Source organism: Mytilus californianus, unplaced genomic scaffold (assembly GCF_021869535.1).
Source record: "Mytilus californianus isolate M0D057914Y unplaced genomic scaffold, xbMytCali1.0.p SCAF_2, whole genome shotgun sequence".
NCBI lineage: Eukaryota > Metazoa > Mollusca > Bivalvia > Mytilida > Mytilidae > Mytilus > Mytilus californianus.
In genome coordinates this window covers 27,511,871-27,517,590 of record NW_026262668.1, presented here as the reverse complement: position 1 = coordinate 27,517,590, position 5,720 = coordinate 27,511,871, and positions in this window count along the sequence as shown.

Below are 5,720 nucleotides of genomic sequence, written 5' to 3'. Positions count from 1 at the left end.
ACCGTTTCTCATCATGGCGGAGTAGCGATATTTTGTAATAAGAAATTGTAAATATGCAGACACTCAATGACAAAAAAGATGTTTTATCACAGAAAAACATGCTTGATATTCGGGGGCAACATTTAAAACGTCCTGGTTTTTCAACAAATCCGGGATTTTTTAATAAAAAATGTGAATGAGAAAGAAGGCATTTTTGGGCTTCAAAACTGATCTTTTCTAGATGGTTACTGTAAGCGAAAGACAATATTATAATTTCCTAATAAGTCACAAAAACATATAGCTATGTTGATCAAATTTAACCCTTTTCAATTTAATGATAATTTTCTGTTCTGAAAATATTTCACCACAACCTTGCAGTATTACGATATATAAGAAATGTTTTGGTCCTTTTTAAAACGGTCTTTAGAACCGAGCACAGGGGACTCATAATCTTTTCAATTTCATTTCATGCTACCTTTGTTTTGACAGTCAACAGTTTTTTATGATTGATATATATTAGTGGCGGAAAAACATAGGAGAAATAAAACTAAGGAATAGCAGTCAAGATCAAGGTAAACGCAAAATAAACACAAGTATTCTACTAAAAGAGGCCTCCCCCCAAAAAAACCAATTACATTAACAACAAACAAAAAAAAACAAAAACAAACACCCTTAATCCGCCCATGTACTATTTCATATTGACAATAACATTTGAATTGAATGGAATAACTTATAAAAAATGAAAACAACACTTTATGATTTTTTTTCTGCGGATTTACCTTCATCCAGAACACTCAAAGCCGAATATTTTAAAGCCAAGGATGTATAAGAACCGAAACATTTGAAGGGCTATATGACCAAAAGGACATAAAAAATAGCCAAATCATCTAAGTTGGAGTTGAAACCTTAGTTTATTTATATTTTTTAAATTTATAAACGGTCAATTTTGAATGGTTGATTGATTAACGGCCAGTGGCATATATTTCATGCATGTTCAGGACGAGAACTAATTAACAATAAATCCAATAGGTAAGTCCTGTAACAGAGGACGTTCGGGATAAAGGTCAGGAAATTAGACTACCACTAAATGAGGATATATTGGATAGACAGGCCACCTACGGACCCCTCAAAGAGCTGTTGCAAGTGTTCTTAACGTGCAATGAGAGTGCCAATCTCTGTACACGTCCCATTCTGACTGGACATGGCTGCGTACTTGAACAGCAAACGGACGCCCCACGTTGGCAAGGGGTTTACTGCTGGTCGGAAGAGGACCTAAGTGACATATTTCTATTCCCCAGTCCCGCTTGGAGGTAAAATTTTTTAGAAAGGTTTATTATAAATCATATCAGTACAGAAGTACTAACTACATAACCATGTTAACTGATGATGAACTCGGGGACTTTTCCTATGTATTTAATAAACAATTATTATAAATAAATGATATGTAAGATTTAATACGATCATAGGCGGATCCAGGGGGGCCCTGGCCCCCCCCCTTTTCTTGGGAACAATTTGGTTGATTATATAGGGAATCACTGAAGCATGACTGGAGACCCCCTCCCCCTTTAGGTCAGACAGCGGGCCACCCCTTATGAAAAGTTCTGGATCCGCCACTGACGATCCTTTTGAAATAATAAAATAAAAAACACGAAATGTGTATATAATATGCGTACAGCTCATAAATATACATTGTCAATTTTTTATTCTTTTAATCTCTGATGGAAAGGAAGCTATGATGGTGCTTTATTTCTGTGTGATCAAGCATAGCATACACATGATCAAACTCCTCTTCATTGTAGGAGCATCTGAGCATTACACTTGTTTTCCATTTCTAGATTTATAAAACATATTACCTCAAGACAAATAGTATTAAATGAAACATTTAGGATGTATTTTCTGTTAAAAAACACACACATTTACCTGCTTTAAACACTATATGTGTACGTACGTCTCAATTCAACACGACTGAGCTCGATAAAACAAGGACGCACTCGAAAAAACACGGACATATAAAAATGAATTTACTCTCAAAAATGTACTTTCGATGCAAAAACAAGAATTTGTGTAAAGTGTCTATATATCTAAGTATATTATGGCATGGTATTGGTTGCAAAAAATTGATATTTTTCATTTAAATGCAATATTTCTTATTTAATTGGTATATTTCTTCATTTAAATGCAATATTTTTTATTTGAATGGTATATTTTTTCATTTAAATGGTATGTTTTTTTCATTTAAATGCAATATTTTTTATTCAGATGGTATAATTTTTCATTCAAATGGTATAATTTTTCATTTAAATGGTATAATTTTCGTTCAAATGCAATATTTTTTATTCAATTGGTATAAAATGTCATTTGAATGCAATATTTTTTATTCAATTGGTATAGTAGTTTTTTTTATCTATATGCAATAATTGCATTATGGGAAATTCTTTGACGTCATAAGGTCAAATTTGCAACAACGTTTTTGATTGGTCGGAAATTGTTTGGATTTTTCCCCTTTCTTTCTAAACATGGGTGACCAAGAATTAAAAAAACGCGTCAGAATATCGCCCCTCTAACTAAATCTAACGTTCGTGCGAGTCCTGCACTGGCTGTTAAAATCTTGTGGTCATAACTAGTATTTCTATTGCAAAATTTCGATGGTCAAAACGTTCGGTCCACTTTTCAAAAACCGTTTCATTGTATATGGATTTATATGCAAGTTTATCGGTTTTTGTAAATAGATTAGATGCCGTTGGTTTTCCCGTTTGAATGGTTTTACACTACTATTTTTTTGGGGGCCCTTTATAGCTTGCTGTTCGGTTTGAGCCAAGGCTCCGTGTTGAAGACCGTACGGTAACCTTTAATGGTTTACATTTACAAATTATGACTTGGATGGAGAGTTGTCTCATCGGCACTCATACCACATCTTCTTATATCTATATACAACGTAAACCAGACGTTTCTCAGACTTTGCCGCGCGTTGTGTACTGATTGATAACTCAGTCTTGGGGAACAAGATTTATTTCAGTACCAGTTGTAATTAGGTTTGAGCAAACTTCCAGTAATTGCAAATACTCTTATGTCGGTGCTTTGTGTCTATTGTCTTAATGTTAGTTTTTTTGTGTGTCTCGTACCGATCTTTTGAGTTAATTTGCTGATTTGTGCAGGTTGTTATTTTATTGTACTGTTACACCACTGTCCAAGCTTCGGGATGGGTTGCTCACAAACATGTTGTTGTACTGTTACACCGCTGTCCCAGATTAGGAGGAGGATTGGGATCCCGCTAACATGTTAGTAGTGTCAAAAGGCCGATTCTGCGGCACTTTCCATTTTTAAGGGGAAATCTAGCATAAATCCAACTCTAGATTTTTACAATGTAAACGGACCAGCATCCCAATTAGTCTAAGTGTAGAAACAAGAATATGGCTTTTGTAAACAATGGTAGAGACACCCCAAAGGACCGTGTTGCTACAAGTGAGATGGATGAAATTGGAATAAATAAAGAGATGGCATCCAATAGTGTTGATATGAATATGGATCAGTTCAAAGATTTCTTTCTTGAGAATGAAGAACCCAAAACTTGTGGTGCTCCACTGAAAAGGAAGAAGGGACAGTTTTGCAAGAGTAAACCGGGGAAAGATGGGCTCTGCTGGAGACACAGCAAAGAACCACGCCAGCAGGAGGATACCCCAGTCGGAGGGAAAATCGTAGTGAAAAACACCATGAAAGAACTCCGAGAAATCGCGAAGAAGGAGGGACTTAAGGGATACAGTAGGAAACCCAAGGGTGAATTGGTAAAGTTAATTGAGACCAAAACCGCCCACAAATTTACCCGCGAAGAGGTCTTTACCAAGAAGGAGCTGAAGACCACTGCTAAAAGACGGGGAATTACCAACTATTCCCGACTAGGGAGAGCTGACCTGACCGAACTGGTGAAAAAGAACATTGAAAATGCCCCCGTTGAAGAGGAAATCAAAATTGTTAACCGACGCGATGCATTGAAAGGTGTATTTGGCACAATCACCATTGAACCCTTGAAACAGCATGATATGCTAACGTTTTTTAATGTAAGTCAAAGCACTATCGCCAGCACAATTTCAGATGCACTCACCAAAAAGAAGGCCCTAAAAGTGCAATTAGTACTACAGGTGGAGATGGTAAAAACAAACCCAGCGACCGGAGAAAATATCTACGTCATTCCCCACTTTAGATCAACCCTTACCACCATCACCGAATCCACAGACCTTGAGTTGGAAATAGCATTTATGGTCGAGAAGGTCAAAGAAAATATGGCTAAATACATGGGTGAAGGTAGTGGGTGGACATTTGGTCATATTGAAAAGCTAGAAATCCACTTAAACAAGTTTAAACCTCTCAAGGGCAGTTCCTACATAGCATTGCCAAAACCGCTCGCTCAAAAGAAAGCTATCATCAATGTGCAGAATACTGATCAGGAATGCTTACGCTGGGCCATTCTTTCAGCCCTACATCATGAGGAAGTTGACAAAAACTGTACCAAACGGGTGGGTCAGTACAAAAAGTGGGCTGATGAGTTCAATTTTGATGGCATTGAGTTTCCAGTCTCGCTAAAGGACATTGACAAATTCGAGAGGCAGAACACCGACCTAAACATTAACGTCTTTGGCTTTGACGGTGTAAAGAAGGGTGAGGATGAAGAAGAGGACCTCCAAATATATCCCCTCAGAATATCTAAGAATACAGGTTCGAGACATGTGGATCTTCTGTTCCTGACCAATAAGAGCAAGCAGCACTATTGCTGGATTAAGAGCCTATCTCGACTTTTGAGCTGTCAAATCTCAGAGCATGGTCATGAACTGTTCTTTTGCCGCAGGTGTTTGTCTCACTTCTCAAGACAGGATATCCTGGATGAGCAAATGGAGTATTGCAGTCAGAAGGATGCAGTAAGGATCGAGATGCCAGAGGAAGGAACCCACATAGCCTTCCATAATCACAAAAAGTTGATGAGGGTTCCATTCGTCATTTATGCGGATTTCGAGTGTTTTACGGAGAAGGTCGACACTTGCCAGCCAGATCCATCACAGGCCTACACAAAGGCATATCAACAACATCGACCATCAGGTTTTTGCTATAGGGTGAAATATGCTCACGGTGATTACAAAGACTCAGTCATCTACTGTGGAGAGGATGCAGCTAAAAAGTTTGTACAGTGCATGGAGCAGGAAGTTAGGGAGATTGCTAAGCTTTACAAGGAAAACAAACCTATAGAGATGACCGACGCTGATAAGGAGATTTTTGAAGCAACCACAAACTGTCACATTTGCGGTGGTGAATTAGCTGGTGACAAGGTTCGCGACCACGATCACCTCACAGGTAAGTATCGCGGCGCAGCACACAACCAGTGCAACTTGGACTTCCAACTTCCAAGACATGTACCCATTGTTTTCCACAACTTGAGTGGATAAGACGCCCATCTTTTTGTGAGCGAATTAGGAGTTGGAGAAGGTAAGATAAACTGCATCCCTAACACCGATGAGAAATACATCAGCTTCTCGAAAGAAGTAGATGGAGCATTGGAGATGAGATTCATAGATTCATACAGGTTTCTACCGAACTCCCTGGAAACCTTGGCAGGGAATCTTACAAAGGAACAATTCGGGGCAATAAAGAAGTGCTTTGGCGATCGATATGAACTGATGATCAGGAAGGGAGTATATCCCTATGATTACATGGATGGACCTGCCAAGCTAGAGGAAACACAACTACCACCCAAG